The sequence below is a fragment of the Panthera tigris genome, chromosome A3 (genome assembly GCF_018350195.1).
Source record: "Panthera tigris isolate Pti1 chromosome A3, P.tigris_Pti1_mat1.1, whole genome shotgun sequence".
NCBI lineage: Eukaryota > Metazoa > Chordata > Mammalia > Carnivora > Felidae > Panthera > Panthera tigris.
The window spans coordinates 92093186-92112130 of NC_056662.1; the positions used below are offsets into that span (position 1 = coordinate 92093186).

General features: G+C 35.7%; 1 protein-coding gene and 1 long non-coding RNA gene across 2 annotated transcripts in view; one reads left to right on the forward strand and one right to left on the reverse strand.

Annotated features, from left to right (window-relative positions):
• LRRTM4 (leucine rich repeat transmembrane neuronal 4) overlaps positions 1–18945 on the reverse strand; it is a 699335-nt gene that overhangs the window by 81133 nt on the left and 599257 nt on the right. The window lies entirely within an intron of this gene.
• LOC122237362 overlaps positions 1–18945 on the forward strand; it is a 29577-nt gene that overhangs the window by 10339 nt on the left and 293 nt on the right. The gene's annotated exons all lie outside the window — the stretch shown is intronic.

Below are 18945 nucleotides of genomic sequence, written 5' to 3' on the forward strand. Positions count from 1 at the left end.
GGACCCATGTTACATGTTATCAGATGTGTGTGTGTGTGCACACACATGTAAATGTGCACATGGAGTCATAGCACCGACTCCAATATTATATGCATATCTTTCTCAATAGATTCTGTTAATGCTTAAGTGGTTCTAAAAATTAAATTTGTCCATCCCTAATAAGGATAGGGGTAATGGAAAAGCCAGAGAAATCTAGAAATGGATCAAATATCACAACTAAGATTTATGGCATAACAATTTAATTTTCCATTTCTTATTGGGGACTCTCTTGAGACATCTAAAAGATTGACATTGTTTATAAATATATTTAATCCCCAAAGCTCCAATTGATTTTGACTAAGTAGAAGCAGCCAGTTTGGGTAAGTCTGGAGCCCCACTTGGGCTGAGGGCCCAGTTTTGCTAACAGTGCACATTCAAGGAACACTGTGAGCAATTCTATTTATCTAAGAGTTCAGCCTCGTGCTTGGGTTTGCAGGTGCAGCTGTAAATTTCAGGTGATTTACAGAGTGGGAAGCACACCAAATCTGAAATTATAATGGAGCTCAAGGCTCACAGCATCTTTTGTTAGATGCTCCGGTTTATGATTTTGGGTGGGTGCCACCACATTTTTCTTCCAAGTGCAATAAAAAAAATGATGCCATTCAAGCTGAAAAGCTTAACAACCACTTTACCTTTATTGAATCTGTAGCTAATGTACTGAAATAGCAGGGGTTTTGCTGCAAATGTAATTTGAGTTTTTGTCTGGGCATCTCTTCATGCCTTAAAAATGGGTTTGTACTGAGCACAAGTGGGTTACCTAAAAGATCTAAAGACAGAGATACAGGGCTTGATTTTACAGTTGCTGATAGTTTCCCACCTAGACCCTGTGGGAAGGAAGTACTGGTTTAGAGATCATGGAGATTGAGAAGCCATGTTCTAGAAGTCATCCTGCTAAACGAACTGCAGCTTTAGGTTGTTGCTTAATCTCCCCAGGGATCAGTTCTCTTACCAACAATTTGGCAGAGTCAGAGTTGATGACCTTCAAGCTCTTTCAAATTCTAGATGTGTACTCTGCTAAGGAAACTTGCATGCTTATTTAGTTAATTTGTTTATTTGACACCTTGTGTTTTCCTAAGAGCATTTTCCTGAAGTGATGTTATCTCCCTGCGATGTGGTAAATTTGATCCTGAATTACACTATAATTTTGACCCTATTTGCTAATCATTTACAAAACAATCTCTAGGATTGCAACCAAAAGTGGAGTATGACTGTGGAGATATAACATAACTCACTTTTACTTAAAGTTGAATTATGTTGCCTGTGCATGAAAGTTCTAAGGAAGCTTCATTTCTTCTAAATCCTATTCACAGTAAACTACTAATTTTGAACATTTACTATCTACTACCTGTTATGCTAGAGAATTTCACCTGCATTTTTTAATGCTATCATCACAACTTACTGAAGGTCATACATGAGTAAGCAGTTATTGGATTCCAACGCCAGTCTTCCAATTCCAAACTTAACAGCCTTCCGTAACACATTTTCTATCAGATCGTTTCTCTTACTACGACCCAGAATAAACTGGAAGCACCATTCAACCTAAGCTCCTGCTATAATTATTGGTTCGTTCCATTCTCAGAGTCATCTCCACCTTTTGGCATTGTTTCTTGTCCTTTTGTCCTAGACTACACAAAATTGACTTTTATGTTAAGATCCAAGTGATGCCCCAGTCCTCATCAGGAACTTTTAATAATAATCACATCAGATTTCATTTACTTCCTTTTCTGAATATTTTTAGTGAGTTTAGTCTGCATCATTTAGGATGCAATTGTATACTCTCATGTTATTATTTATTAAATTAGTGTTTGCTTATGAGCTCTCTTTTGGAAAAAAAAAGCTATTTTTTCTGGTGAAACAGGTAATTTGTAATAAATATTATTTAATCCATTCATCCAATAAGACTCAACTTTCTTTGCCCTGAAACATGCAAAAATGAAACAGTACCCTTAACCCTTTGGTCAGATAATTCAGAGTGAGATGGGAGATACTGATACCCAAACAAATAAATGTAAATAATATAATACAATTCATGACCAAATTTGCCTTAAATGTTATTACAAAAAGAGATGTGGAAAACAGCTCCGTGGAAGGGATGGTAGGCTTGAGAACATATGAATGAGGAAGCTGGAAATTAATTAAAAAGAGCTTTTTTTTTCAGACGGGAAGATCTTGATATTAGGAGAAACAATGTATGCAAAAATGAGCATGAGTATGGTTTATTCTCAGAAAAAGATGGGATTCTGTGTCTTAGAGCAAGCTGAATAGTAAGAGATGACGTAAGATTCATTCATAACTTGTACCTGTCTATTGAAAGCTTTATGCTATGCTGAAAAATCTAGGCTTTATCTTGGGAAACGCTAAAGATTTTTCAGTTTTGTTTTGTGTGTAGCAGAACTTGGGTGTAATAAAATTTGGTGTTAGAGAGATAAGGTTGGGCACAGTGTGGAGGATTCGTTGGGGAGGAGCTATTGTCACTAATATAGTTGTGGTGAAGAAGGAGAGGTAAAAAATTGATTCAAGAGATGTTCAAGAAATATAATCAACAGAACTGATTGAATTGAGATAGGCTCTCAGTCTCCTAGATTGTTTTTTTTTTTTTTATATATACAAGTCTGCCTTTATTTCAACATCCAAATTGTTGAGAGCACCTGTCACCATCTAAATAGAACTCAATTGCTTTCTCGCTGATTTTTTTCTAGGACAAACCAAACACTGGTCCTTGCCCTTTGGATATTAAAGTGGTCTTTGAATGGGAACACTGTTCAGCTGTGGACAATTTGTCTATGAAATGCTACCCAGAACATGTACTTAAAAGTGACCTCTCTACAGTAATATTTAAAATAGGCTAAATGGCAAATACTTGGGCACAGAAAAAAATGTGTTAATTCTAAAGACGAAAGATCTTGAAAGTAGTACTTTAAACCCTTTTAAAATTTAGGTATGTGATACCTCAAAAAAGTGTTAGGATAAATCAAAGATGAAGCCATTTTCCAGAGGGCAAAGAAAACAACAACCCCCCCCCCCACACACACACACACACAACTATGTTGGTGTTGTTCAAGGACAAATACAATTGCAGTATTATAGATGATCCTACATGCTGCTAACCTACTATACATGGAATCTAAGGGAATGTGTTTTCTCAATGCCACAAAATCAAGTTGCCTTTCCCTCCCAGTTGTGAATATTGTTGAAAAGTTTTCTCCATCTGCCTCTCCTCAAAGTTTCAGATGCTCATTTGCCTTTCTCTTAAAGAGTTCAGTACTTAAGAAAATCCTTCATCATGGTCTGCCTATAGTAGTAACCACTCTGAGTTGGCAATCTTACAGGCTTCCTACTCCACTTCTTTCCTAGAGCTAATTCTTGATTATGTTCACGGATACAATTACAATCTCAGGAGATGAGTTATGATCACATGAAGGCAAGAGTGGTAGAATACTTCCCATTGCCAGACATTTACTTTCTCAATCTCCTGTGCAGGTAATAGATGATCCTGTGACAAATATGGGCCAATGAAAAGTTAGCACTAATCTTTTAGGAGCCTTCAGAGAGAGCTTTGGCTGTCTGATGAAAGAGCTAGTCATGCTGAGAGTTTGCTTCACTTTCCCTCAACAAACACATAAATCTCTAAAATGAGTCATGATACTGCCGAAGTGGCAGTCACCTTTCAGTCACAAAGTAACAAGCACAGTGACTAACATCCTAGTCAATGAGCATGGTAGAAACAAAAGAATGGATGACCTGGGTTCAGACGCGTGCTGATAACCCACTCTCTGAGGGGAAGAAAAGAAAGTTTTCATTTGTTTTGTTTGCCAATTTTAATGGTGTAAATATTCCCACCATAGCTGTATTGAAACTACCAATCACTAAATATCCAGCACGCCACTGCCTGGGTACCTGATAACAAATGCTGAGCTACTGAGCCTGCTCTAGACTCCCTACTTTAAGATGTCTCTCTCTATTTTTTTAATATTTATTGAGCACCTACTATATGGCAGTTGCTAGTCAGGGCATTTGAGACACGCCAGTGTGCAAAACAGAAGAAAAGATCTCTGCCCTAATGGAAGTGAAATTCTAGAAGAAAGTGAAAGACCATCAAAAATAATTATAGTTTATTTACACAGCTTATTTTACATAGGAATTATGTAACATTTTTTTTAAATTTTTTTTTTTAACCTTTATTTATTTTTGAGACAGAGAGAGACAGAGCATGAACGGGGGAGGGGCAGAGAGAGAGAGAGACACAGAATCGGAAGCAGGCTCCAGGCTCTGAGCCATCAGCCCAGAGCCCGACCTGGGTCTCGAACTCACAGACCGCGAGATCGTGACCTGAGCTCAAGTCAGACGCTTAACCGACTGAGCCACCCAGGCGCCCCCGAATTATGTAACATTTTTAAAGTTGATAAGTATTATTTAAAAAAAGAGAAAGAAACACCAGATTAGAGTAAGGAAGATAGAGTCTGGTGGACAGAGCAGGCAAACTTCAGTAATAAATAAAATGGCCCAGCTAGGATGCATTGAGATGGTGACATTTGACCAAGGTTTGAAAGAGAAGAAAGATCAGCCAAGTGGATATCTGGAAGTAGAGCATTCTGGGCAGAGGGAATTATTAGAACAAACGCCTTTTGGTCAGAAGCCTGAGAGGCTTGACTGAGGAGTCATCAGGAACAAAGTGAACAAAAAGAGAGGAGGAAAAGAGGGAACAGGCACAGGATCAGGGAGCCCTTGTAGGTCATCAGTTGTTAAGGCAGTGGACATCATTGCTGAAATAACTGGAGACGGTTACTGACCCATGTCAAGGACAAAGATTGATATTTATGAATGCCCTGCCTTATGCTCATTGACAGCCCTTTAATGCTAACTCCTGCTCCATGAGATCAATTTCCCCTTAGGATTTAGACTATTCCACAACAAAACATTTTGTCCCCTTAAATGACAGAGCCAAAGCTTTTAAAATTTTATAGATTTTCTACTTCATTATAAAAGGCAATGTTTGCTCTAAAATTTTCTCTTATTTGACAAAAGGAGAATCACATCAAATACTTCATAAAGTTTTCTTTAAAATCAAAACAGAGTTACAAACACATTCTGGGAACAAGTTACTGCTGGAGAAGATGCACTTCACTTACACCAGCCTCTTTTTGCCCTCCACACTGAGTTTAACGAGCACACCAAAAGCACATTAAAAAGTCAGATAAATTTTAATCGACCTTAAAATAAAAACTAGCAAATGATGATATCACCATGCCGAACTGTTAAAAACATTTTCTGAAAACGGAATGCAGATGAGCCTAGAAAGTAGATCTGAGAACATTAATTTGGAAGATGAGAAATCATCCTTCTGTTGCACATTTGGTCAGTGTGGGTCCGTGTGGGTCTGTGGGAGATTCATAATAGGGCCCCGTGGGACATGGTGCCTCAAGATACAGGAAATTCGGCTGTTGGAGGGTAAGTGACAATAGGACAACTTATTCGGATAAAGTCTAATCAGGAATATCCGAAAGTGGGAAAGTGAAAGGAACAATTCATAGAACTACAAATGATCACTCTGGTAATCACCCAATCACTCTGGTAATCAAAGAAATACATCCAGAAAAAAATGAGGTTTTAAAAAAGTAATTTATATGTTTTCAAGTAATATTATGTTAGATACAATATCCCTATTGGTTGAAATGCTGGCTAAGTCTCTTATCTATATTAAATGTAAATATCTAAATAGGCACATCTATTACTAAGAAATATTAGGGCACACATATCAAAAGCATTATCAATATGCCTAGACTTTATCTTGGAAATTTTATTTCTAGAAATTTCTATTTCAGGGTTAATTTTTGTCTTGTGAAATTTGTCTGCAGGTGTCCTATTAGAAAAAAACAAAACAGGAAACAACCTAAATGTTTAATATGTTAATCCTTAAAATAAATTATGGCTTATTTATCAATAAAATATTTATTATCATTAAAAACAACATATACCAAATTATTTGAAAATATTCTGTACTATTTTTTAAATATATTTTATTTATTTAATTATTTATTTTTAACTTTTTTTAAATGTTTATTTATTTTTGAGAGAGAGTCAGTCAGAATGTGAGTGGGGAGAGGCAGAGAGAGAGGGAGACACAGAATCCGAAGCAGGCTCCAGGCTCTGAGCTGTCAGCACAGAGCCCAACGCAGGGCTTGAACTCACCAGCCGTGAAATCATGACCTGAGTCAAAGACTGACGTTTAATCAACTGAGCCACCCAGGCGCCCCTGTTTATTTTTTCTAATCTTTATTTATTTTGAGAGAGAGAGACAGAGACAGAGACACAGAGAGACAGAGTGCAAGCAGGGTTGGGGCAGAGAGAGAGGGAGATAGAGAATCAAAGCAGGCTCCAGGCTCTGAGCTGTCAGCACAGAGCCCAGTGCGGGGCTGGAACTCATGAACTGTGAAATCATGACCTGAGCCAAAGTACTAGGCTTAACTCACTGAGCCCCCAGGTGCCCCTCCCTGTAGTATTATTAAGCTAAATGTGCTATATATTTGCTTAGTGTTTTTATAAAATATAAACTAAAGATATAAAATAAAAATATTAGGTATATATACATGTATGTGTGCATATATATATACACACACATACATATATATATTTACATACATATACATATATATGTATATATATATATGGCTGAAATAAAATCTATGCACTAATAAAAGAGGTAAGAATTGGTCATTCAAAAATAAACATGCATTTCTTCTGTTATAAAAATATTATGACAAAAAATTCATAGCAAAAATATTTCATCTTGTTAACAAAATAAATTTTATACTGTCCTAGTATAAAAAATTGTTTCTACCCCTTTTGTTTGAAATACATGTATTTACAAACGTTATCTGTATATTATCATATAAAATATATTATAGATTCATATGTCATATTAATATATTCATAAAAAATATTTGTATCCAGTGAGTAGCTTCTGCAAGTTTGAAAACTCCCAGCAGAAATTTATATGGGTGCTTGGGTGGCTCAGTCAGTTGGGCAACTGACTTCGGTTCAGGTCATGGTATTGCAATTCACGAGTAGGAGCTGGCAGTTCACGAGTGGAGCACCTATCAGGCTCTGTGCAGACAGCTCAGAGCCTGGAGCCTGCTTCAGATTCTGTGTCTCCCTCTCTCTCTGCCCCTCCCCTACTCATGCTCTCTCTCTCTGTCTCTCTCTCTCTGTCTCTCTCTCAAAAATTAACATTAAATTTTTTTTTAAATTTAGAATTACCAGTTTGCAAAGGCAGAAAACATGGCATATATGATTGACCATATGCATTTCATGATACTTTTTATTGTCTATATATTTTGCACTTAATCATACACTACCATATATTAGGGAAATGCAAAGGATATAGCATATGGGCATATGAGTTGGAAGACAGTGAGTTCTAAATCCAACTTTGTCACTAGCCATGTCTCTTGGCTTTTTGCACATCGTTGGAACTTCTCTGTGTCTCATTTTTCCATTAAGGGGCAATACTTTAATATAAATAACAATTACCATTTATTGAGTGTCTAATATGTACTGAGGTGTATTCAATGTGTTTACAGGTATTGCTCAGAACAACCCTATGAGTAGGTGGTAATGTTATTTCTCTTTTATAACTGGGGAACTGAGGGAGAAGAGTGTAAATAACTTAAAGAAACAGTTAACAAGTGACAAAGCTGGGATTCTGTCTCAGTCTTTTAAGTCCAACGTCCTTACATTCAACCCATACCCTTCACTTCCTCACGAAGTTGAAGATAATGCTTTTCAGCCCTTCCTGCTTTATGTTTTTTTGTATGAACTACAATTAAGATGACAATATAAAAAATTGCTTTGAAAAATATGTACAGTTATGTTTTAAATATAAGTTCAACAGCAGTTAGTTTTTTTATGGGCTGGGTTTGAAGACAATACAGTCTTTTGCTAGAGAAGAGCTTCAAACTGGTTTCTAAGACAGCTGTATGAAGAAAACCAAAGTTTTGAAATTCTGAAAATGAACTATTAAGTATCCCAGGGATTTGAGGACTTAAATTATTGGCTCATGTGAATTAAATTATCAAGAAACCAAGGTTTCAGCAACTCAAGAAATAGATATAAAACTGAAATAATAAAAATAATCTTTAAGGTGACAGACATCCACGTCTTCTGACCAGCACAATTTCCCTGTTATTGGAAATTTCCAGCTGACAATCAGTGTTTAGTTTATGAAGCAAAATGTTGATACATTACTCAATACTTGTCACTAGAGGAATTGTTTGCTGTAAGGACTAAGCCATCTTACCTACTGAAGAGAAAAGGAGTCCTGACAGAATTGTATGGATATCAATTGCCATTTTCTTTTTTTATTCAGATAAGTCATTATTAATGGTCTTTCAGTAGTTATGTAAAAATTATACTTGATAAAAATTTAGGATATGCTCATAGTGCCAAGAATTATCTAAGGCAGCACTCTGATGCATTGCTGAAGGAATCTTCCCAATTGCTCATTGACATTTTGTCTTTTTGTAATTTTATCCTCAAATGTCACATGTTTCCTCATTGTGGGAACATTTTGCTAGTCTGTTCTTGTAATACCTAAAATATGTGCTTATTTATTTATTAGAGATCAATGTAATACGATTGAATTAAAGGAAATCAGTTAAAAGTTGTTTAAAAGGGCATACTTTCATAAAAGCCAAGGAAATAGGTAAAGAGCTAATGTAAAATTTTGTTAAAAACAGCAACAGTGCAAGTTCATATAAATGCAATGCGGAACATATGAATATATGAAAGTCAGACCATCATAGACATGTATCCCACAGGAAACCCCCACAAGAGTAGGACTCAGCTATAGTTTCCTGTATTTCAATTCTATTTTATCCTTTCTTACTAATTTTTTGTATAAAAAGCAGAAGAGAACAAAGCCATATTGATAAAAGGGTGATTTAAATAGTGATTTAAAACTTCTTTCTATGAGCTCCAGAAATGTAAGTATATTTCCCCAGATTTAAAATATTGTGATCAGCTGTTTCTGGGTAGCTCAGTTGATGAAGCATCCAACTCTTGATTTTGGATCAGGTCATGATCTGATGGTTCATGGGATTGAGCCCCACATTGGACTCTATACTGATGGTGTGGAGTCTGCTTGGAATTCTCTCTTTCCCTCCCTCTCTGCCCCTCCCCAGCTCACACATGTGCCCACTCTTTCTCTTTCTCAAAATAAATAAAAAAACACCAAAATATAAAAACAAAACGTTGTGATTTTAAAAAGGAAGAATCAGGGACCAGAAGGAAAGAGATAACAACTTGGTAATGAATGTAGACTAAGTATAGACTTTATATAAGATGTAATAAGATTAAGAACAGATAAAAGGTCTGATTATAATATAGAAATACTAACAAGTAAAAAGGAAACAAATCAAGTCACTTTCTCTTTGAAAGTGAATGACCCAGTTTTTACAGAGGAAATAGTTTTTTTGAGGGTCAAAATAGGAAGATCTGACTATTTAAGTGGTAGGTACTTTTTGACAAATCATTTTGCCTCTTTAGGTATTGATTTCCATTTGTCTAAATTCAGACATATTGTATTATTTGGGGAATAAGGTCATTTTCAATCCTACCATCATTAATAATTTAATGATTTCATTAAATACATATTCTGTATATTCTTATATTGTAAAATTCCAAGAATGCAGGAAACTATAAAGTACAGGAACATTAGCCCAAGACTAACTTTTAAAAAGTATTTTAGAATCATCAAAAGTCTTCCTGCACACCACTAAATGATGTGATTTTTCTTCCCATATCTGTGCTACATGTCACTTACCTCCAGGAAGCATGAAGTTATATTCTACTTCTCCATTAAAATGGTCTTGTTTATTCAGTTTCAGTCTCTTCCTGATAGTCCATTTGTTGTAGTACGTTGCTTTCTCAGCTCAAGTGTCAATGCAGTCTTTTCAACAGCCACAATCTCTGCCTTTTCCTGAGAAATTTGTGTTGGCCTTTGCTGTTCCTTAAACTTGACATAGGCATTGAAATCTGCCAGGCTGATGGGGTAATCATTTGCTTATTTGAGAAAAGTACTTCCCTACTTTCACTTTTCCTTTTAAAAAGGAATTGTAATAAAACATAATAATCCAAGTTATCAATAGTAATAAAGGCATTTAACATTTATAGTTTCAAACAAGAGCATGGATGAGGATTAAAGAATTATGCTGGTTTTGAATTTATGACTCAAAAGAAAATCTGCTCTATGCTTAAATATATAATGACATTTACCTGAAGTAATACAGACACATATGAAATAGATCAATAAATCCTATGGGCTTGCGCTGGTCAGTCTAGGGCCCAAAGCAGCCAAAGCAATGTGCATCAAATGAGGCATTCTTTGGCTGGAATATTTCTTCTGAGGATTCTCAGGCTGTTTCTATGTTTACAAGTACAAGTATATTCATATTGATCCACATGTACAGACACTTGCCTAGTTGGGCATTTACGGAAAAAAAGTAGGGGTTTTTATTTTCACATTGCTATAAATAATGACATGCCCTTGTCCATTATTTCAATGAAATTAAAATCAAGAAAAATGGGCCTGTTGCCTCCTAATTCCTGCATGTTTGGGCCATTTGGTGCCTCTTCTGCAGCTTGTCAGGCGTGGCGGCATTGGGTGTTTGTACTCCTGGAGCAGGGCCCTCTCAGGTGAGAGTTCGCCCTTGGGAGGTGAGGAAGCTTGGATTAAATGGCAATTCATAGTCGCACTCAGAAAATGCTTTCTTGGGGATCTAGCGATCACTTGTTATATGTCGCTTCTAACTAAAATTGCTGTGAACTATGCACTTTATTCAGGGAAGTGCATGGAAGCAGTGAGAAAGCCAGTTCTCAGGTGGGAAACAAATGCTGAGAAATGCTATTGTCCTGAAAAGGTCATCCTGAAGATCACTGCTCTGGACCAGACATGGTAACAATAGATAGTAGCAGCATGACCTTCCTGACTAAAGGAGAAAAAAAAAGCTGTATCTGAGGAGAAGAAGGGGAATATATTATATATATATATATATATGTGTGTGTGTGTGTGTGTGTGTATATATATATATGTATATATATATATGTATACATGTATACATGCATAAAGATGGATTTTATATAAATTATATGTAAATACTATATATGTAATATTTTATATATGCACATTATATATATATATATATATATATATATATAATATATATAATAAAGCAATGATAACCTGAGAGAATGTTCTGAAGATGCAATTTCTCTGTTAAACTGAAGTCTGTTGACTCATGTTTGAACGGTCTAAGGACTGAAAACAAGGATCTTATTCACATATATTTGTTGACTTTGAAGGAGAATTGGAGGGGCACCTGGGTGGCTCAGTTGGTTAAGCATCCGACTTTGGCCTAGGTCATGATCTCGTCATTCCCAAGTTCAAACCCCATGTCAGGGTTTGTGCTGACAGCTCAGAGCCTAGAGCCTGTTTCCGATTCTGTGTCTCCCTCACTCTCTCTGCCCTTCCCCCATGTGAACTCTATCTCTCAAAAATAAAAATAAACATTAAAAAAACATTATTAAAGGAGAATTGGAGCTAAAAGAGAGAAATGAAACTTTAATAAATGAAGACACCTAGCTGGCAAAATGAATTCTTATGTTTGCAGAAAGCCTCTTTGTTAAGGATAGCACCATCTGTATATTCATTTGTGTAGTCCAAAACAGATCACACTTCCAGACTATTTTTCTGCCCTCCAATTACATACTTTTGCCACCAGAGTGGTGGCAAAAGCTGGTGACTTAAACACATCCCACTCTGGACACTTCTATGTCCCACCTACCTACCACATTCATTCAAATTCTTTAATTATTTGTGAACTTGTCCATTTCCTACAGGCTATTATAAACTTCTGGGAAGAGAGAAAATGCAGCTACTAAGAGCCAGGTACTTACATATAATAATTCAGTCCTCACAAGGTCATGGTAAGACAGATCTGATTGTGAGTGTGTATTTCCATACCAGAAAATCAGCATTCAGAGGTTAGAGGTAACCTCCAGGACAGAGGCTAGTGTAGTAAGATATGGTAAATGAATCTTGAACTTCCTAACACTAAATTTAACATTGTTTTCACTGTACTTTGCAAGTGAAAGAGTTTTATATTTATTTACCTTTGATTCTCTCTTTTCCTTGCCTAAATTCCACAGTTTTTCAAATAATAATGTTCAATAGATATTAGCTATATACAAGCAACTAAAACACCCCCTTCCCAGAAATTAATAGAAAAATAGAGACAAATAAAAAGTAATTTTCCCTATATATTTATTACCAATTCGATGTTTAGCAATTCTGATGATGTAGGAGGTAAAGTAATCATATATTACAGACCACTAGCATTCAGGTACCTGAAATACACTGGGTGACTGAATGAGATCCAAAAGTTTTCACCTACTTGGACTATCAGGTGAGATTTAATCAGATGAAATTTAATAAGAATACATGTTAAGTCCCGCACTCTGATTAAAAAAAATCTATAAGACTTAAGATTTAGGCACACCTACCCTAAACTAACTCACCACATTTTAGTATAAGAAACAAAACATATTATATCCCACTTAGAAGATGATGATTAGAATTTCTAAGTAAATTGTGAATAAGAAATTTTGCTAAGAGGATAAGAATTTGGGGAAATTATGATAGCCTTCTTATAGCACTTTAATATGGTCATATGGAACAAAAATTAAACTAATTCTATTTGTTTTCAAAGTGGTGGGATACAGATGAAAAGGCAGAATGTAGAGAAGTTGCTCTCACTTTGGCCAAATATGGAATGAAATACCCAGGAGGTAAACATTTTTTCACCCCTGGAGTTATTTATGTAGAGATTTAAAAACCATTTATTGGGGATTTTTAAGAAGTGATTTCAGTATCAGATGATGCTTATAATCCCCCCTAGCTCTTGATTCTTACTTGTGTTCTTTATAGTCTTGTGGGAGAACATTTTACTGGGTTCTTGACACATTCTCCACCCTCATTCCAAGGTTGAGGTTACCCCACTACACTGTGCTGTAGCACCAGCAATACTCATGTAGTACTTGGCAAACTGGTTGTCTTAAGAAGTTATTTAGCAGTGTGTGTTAAAATCCTTTCTTTACCTTTAGATTATAAGTTCTATGAGGGCAGGGACCATGTCCATCTTGATATTCACCGTCTACCCACCTTCATGGAGGAAGGAGTCAAGAAATATTAATTGACTGACTAATTACATATTAGGGTCCTCTTTGCAGAAGCCACTTTTGGATATTCACTGGTAGTAAAAAAAGAGTGAGTCAAAGGCCCGTATTGTATTGATGCCAACAGCACCATAAGATGAAGGGGATGGGCATGGTCACCTAGCTCAGTGGTCATTTTGAATACAGTTCATAAAATTAAAAAAGGTCTTTTCCAATGTAACATTTTATATTCCGTACCCAGTTTTTGTCCATCTTCATCACTTTATCACAGAAGGTATTAACCTTTTATCAAACTTAGTCCTAATTTGAAGATATTTGTTTTCCCAGTTTTTTTTTTTGGCTAAACTTTTCATTGAGTATCTTGACTCTCATGATTTTGAGCTCCCTCCCATAACTGCTAAGAGTTAAGATCTAAGTATTTGAGAATCAAGAAGATCCCTAAGATATTTTCCTATTTTAAAGGAATGTTAGGCAGAAATACACATGCTTAGAACATAGATATTGATTGAATATGAGACAAAGGCTATACCTTTAAACAAAAGGGAGTAAGCTGTTATTATCCAATGACGCTGTTTAACATATAAAAGATGCTTTAAGACTGCCGCGTTGCATAATCCTGGAGAGTAAGAAACTAAGAGTTCAGTATACCACTTCCCATTAGGACAAATGTTTTATATATCAAAATTCCTATATTGAAATCATTTAAATTATTTGGAAGAATACCAGAGTGATCAATAAAAACCCTGCACAAGAATTCACTTATCTGGGGTGAAAGGAGCAGGTGGGAAAGGGTCTCAGGACCATTCGACATCCCATCCCTTAATGGAAACAAAACAGAAGCACTTGATATTATTCCTTCCAGAGCAGGATGATGCTCTTGCCAAAGAATCCCAATTACCTCCCTCCATCCCTACAAGACCTATCCTAAGTGTAGGCATTAAATCCCTTTGAGGGGCACCGAACACTTCAGAAGTTAATTTAAACTTATCTGTATGCATTTTCACTGAGGAACAATCTCAGTTCCCACCATCCTTTTTGAAGTCTTGAAGCGCTCGCCAACACAGAATGATAATGATACAGTGATCTCATTTCGAACATTTTCCTCAGGGTTTTCATCAGCCCTGCTGGTTACCTTTCTTTCCTTAGAGCAATTTCAATTTCCTTATGACTCAGCAAGCAGCATTTGGATCGATACTGTATTTTTTTCCTCTTTCAGTTTTGGATTGGCCCTTCAGCTTTTTATTTATTTATTTTTTTCTAACACACATCTAAAAGATTTCCCTTCCACAGGCAAACTTTTAAAACTCTGAGCTGTATCTTTTTTTAAAATTTTTTAAAATTTAATTAATTTTTTAATTAGATATTTTAATTAAAAATATCTTGTTTTAATTCTTGACTGGTGTGTCATGTTGTGTCACATCGCTTTCAGTAAGTCTTATCTCTTTGTGTCCTAGCAGTCCACAAGCAAGCTAGAATGACAGACTCCGCTGACCAGTGAGTGCCAGGATGCAGTGTGAGGTCTATAGGCCAGGTTTCCTTGAGGCTTTGCAACACGTTCTTCCAATGAATGCAAATGTGAAGGCCTTCAGATTGTGTTTGCAAAACAACTTGGACATAAATAACTCCAGGTATAAAAGATTTAAAGGTAAAATACCTGAGATATGGCCCAAATCCTGGAAATACTTCCACTGTTGACTTCCTCTAGATGTAGTTGGTGTAAATGCTAGGTGTGTTTGTTTTAATCTTTTGTTTGTTTCCTCTTATGAATGTTAAAAGTTAGCTGCTATAATAAATCCTTCAGGGATTTTTCAGTTGAAGAAATGTTTGCCATCAGCTTAATGTACAACTGATGCTACAGTGGTCCTGAAACCACAAATAACACACTCCCATCACTGCTCAAAGATTTCCCCTATTTGGCAGTGCCCCTTTCATAGGTAAGCACTAGCCCCACCTTGTGAAATAGGTTGCTTCTGTTGATTTACAGTTTTTAGCATTACGAGGCATGTTGTCTGGAATAGAACATACTTTTCACCGGACATATCTCTTCCCTGCAATACACCATGTACACATATACATGCACAATCCTTCTCACTCCATTTAGGAATAGAAATTCCATTTAAGTCCCGGGATACATAGAGTTGAGGCTTTATTGATTTAATTGGCTTTGGAAGTTTCTAGAGAGATCAAGTCCATAAGAACTTATTGATTCTTACTGCCAACCTAACCAAAAATGCCCTACTGAATCTACTCAGTTGTCAGACATTTCCTGTTGACACAGTTGTTCTGTCCTACAGGGGATATTAGGATCCTGGATAATGTGAATATCATAGGCTAAGTCAGGAAAAGATTATAGTCATCAGATGGAATTAAAGATTTTTTTTTTCAACTGAACTCAGTTGAGTTCTATAACTCTATATCAATCTAGTAAGCTTTTAGAAGTAGGTTCTCATCCCTAAATCTCCAAACAAAGCTTGTTTTTTTCTGATATTATTATTTTTTGCTTGGTTAAATTAGAGGCTCATGGAGGTATCATATTTAACCCAGACTATACTCCTACACAAGTATGAATCACATTTATTAAAATTTCAATATCTTCTATCTATAGACATATGCCACGGTCAGTTTTCAACAAATTTTTTTTTGAGTGTGAACAGAATAAGAAAAAATATCTCTCATTTATATAGCACCTTTCAATCAGAATGTTCTTTGTACACTGTACATGGTTAATTTTTTTTCCTTCAAATACATGCATTAAACTCCCACGGATCTATCAGCAATTTTGCAGGGCTATTTTAGGATTATGTTAGAGAAAGGCTTTAGCAGAATAAAAAAGCCTGGCGTAGCCTTCACTCAACTTAAGGAAGTTCAACCTATTTTTATATTGTCTAGTTCTATGTGGAAATATTGCTAAGAACATAAAAATATATTCAGTAGATTTGCAATAGGTTATATGTAGGAGGGAGCCTGGCCACTTAAATAGAGTAAAGCATAAAAATTTAAACTGAGTCAGACCCATATGAAAGAGGATGAAGATCTCTGATCATTCTGAAGATTTTTCTGGGCCGTCTTTTTTGTTGTTGTTGTTGTTTTGTTTTTTTTACCCCATTAAATTATCTTTTGTCCCTTCCCTATTCTCAAGTACCTGTATTCTCATTATACCTTTCCTGGCCACCCTCTTACAATTGCTTTCAGAAAAGGATGGGGAATTTACTTAACCCTACCACAATATGCAGTTGTTAACAGTTTTATTTGACCTCACTGGGGTTTTGTATTTTAAAAACTAATAAAACCTTAAGGTAAGGAAGACAATTTCAAGTAGCCGGTTAAGGAGACTGAGGGTTCTCTTTGTCTTTCAAATTGTATTAACAGGCTGGTCACCAGTTTCATATATTTCTTATATTAAGCTTATCTTAAAGTTACAAATACAGACAGGCAAAACTAAGAAATCTCACGGGATGCTGTTTGGCTTATCCGGAGGCTGATTTGAAAAATGAATGAAAAGTGGGAAAGGGTAGATGATTGATTTTTTTAAAAAAAGGTCAGACCTTTTGGGGGAACATTAAAAAATGTCTGCCAATTCCAGATACGTACTTAAAAACACGGCCATTATTATGTATGATATAAATAAACTTAGACTATTAAAATTGAGATACAGTATAACTAAAGATACAATGAATTTATCTTAGGAAATAAGATTGGGAATTATACCATAAGATTATGTGAAAATTTGAAAGAAGGCCATAAACTAAAATAATAACCAAGAATAAGAAAATACTCTAGGAGAAAATTATATATAAATTAACAATAGTACTGATCAAGATAATAGTATTACAAACTTGCACATTATTTGACATTTTACACAAATTTACATTTATTCTCTTATAACATGCCCTTCTAGGTGAGCAATAGTGTAATCCATTTAGGACAGAAAGTGAGACATTTTCAATATAAATGGAAAGGAAAAAGAGATTTAGGAAGGCAGAAAACAATTACCTAAATTGGAATATTGCCAGAACATATAGATTAACAGTCCCATCCTGGGAGAAGTATCCTGAGATCTTTAATGCTCACTAGTAGCCAGGATCCTTTTCTCACCAAAAGACATATGATCTTATATCCTACTGGAGTCCTCCAGCGTTTCCTGCTTGCTCAGCATTTTTGCATACCAATGCCTTTTACTGCCTTCTCCAGGAAGAATATATAGTTTGCACTTGGATCTGTGGACTTGCTGAGTAGTCTGACAAGGTCTTTTCAAAAGGATTATATGGCTATGTCTCACAATAAGAGATATTATAACCCTCTCTGGCATCTCTCACCACGTCCTGTGAATTGTTGAATGATCACCTGAGCGTAGTCAGATCACCTGAGCGAAGGAGAACACTCCATGCTCAGAGTTTCCCAAAAGAAAAAACTGGAATCTTTTGGATGAAACATTTTCCTTTGGAAAAAAAAAGATGAAACTCTTGAGAAATGTTCTGTAACAAGTGCAGGTATGCAGCGGGTGAATGAATACTTTCCAGCATCTCTGCTTCTACTGCTAAGTAGTGTAGCAGGTCTATTCCTTTTCTATCACTCAGAGCTTTTATTTTTCTCCATTTGTTCACATGTCAGACCTACGTTAAGTTAAACCTCTCCCCTTCCCAAGTGATTGTCTTCAGCAGGAAAAGTCAAGAAAATTTACTGGGAATAAAGCTGGTCAACATGTCTATAATGCCATGGAAATTGAATGTTTATGGCACAACTATGTTTATTATATAAATGTAATCACCATACACAAGTGTTCCACGAACACTGATAGTCCAATGGTAAGATGTCAGGGTACCACACATGGAAATGCCTATATACACAATTTATACAATAAAGCACATTTTAACTGTCCTGCTTTGTATTAAACTTCATTCTCTGAATGCATCCAGAGACATTACTGGTTATGCTTGCAGAGTTCTACATCTTACAGACTATGCTCTTAGGTGGCAACATAATACAACAAACATAGATCTTAAAATCTTGAAAAAAATCAATGCTGCACCAGCATGTTCACCTGTATTTTAAAATGGTATATTGTGTGCTATAGATAGCAAACATTGTCCCAAGTTTCATATCAAGTAGAGTTGCTAAAGTAGAAAATGATCTTCCACTTAAAAGAAGTGCTAAAAAACCCTTTTGCCAAACTCACCTTCAAGCTTCATATTAGTGTGTGATGTACAGCAATAAAATATTAACATTAACATGCTTTGTAGTCCAATCTCTGGATATTATAGATAATGGAACTGGCATAGGTGGAGTTGAGGATTTGACTAACATTGTATAGTAGTTAGCAGAGCATCTAGAGTTTAGACTATAGTCTACTTTTAACCAGAAACTAGCATATCAATCTAGTCTTACACATCTTCTAGTCAAGAATACCTAAATTAATCACATGTATTGAATTAAGAATCTTGTGTTTATGCCATAATATGCATTTCACTTCAGCATATAAAATACATGAATGTGTGTGGTAGATAGACTCTGAGATAACTCCCCAAAGATCTCTGCTTCTCGGTACTCACGCCTTGTATAACCCCCTCCTACTAAATGGGCAGGAACTGTGACTTGCCTCTAACTAACAGAACACAGCAGTTAATGGGATATCATTCCTTTGATTATATTACATATAATTATAAATTTTGTTTTGCT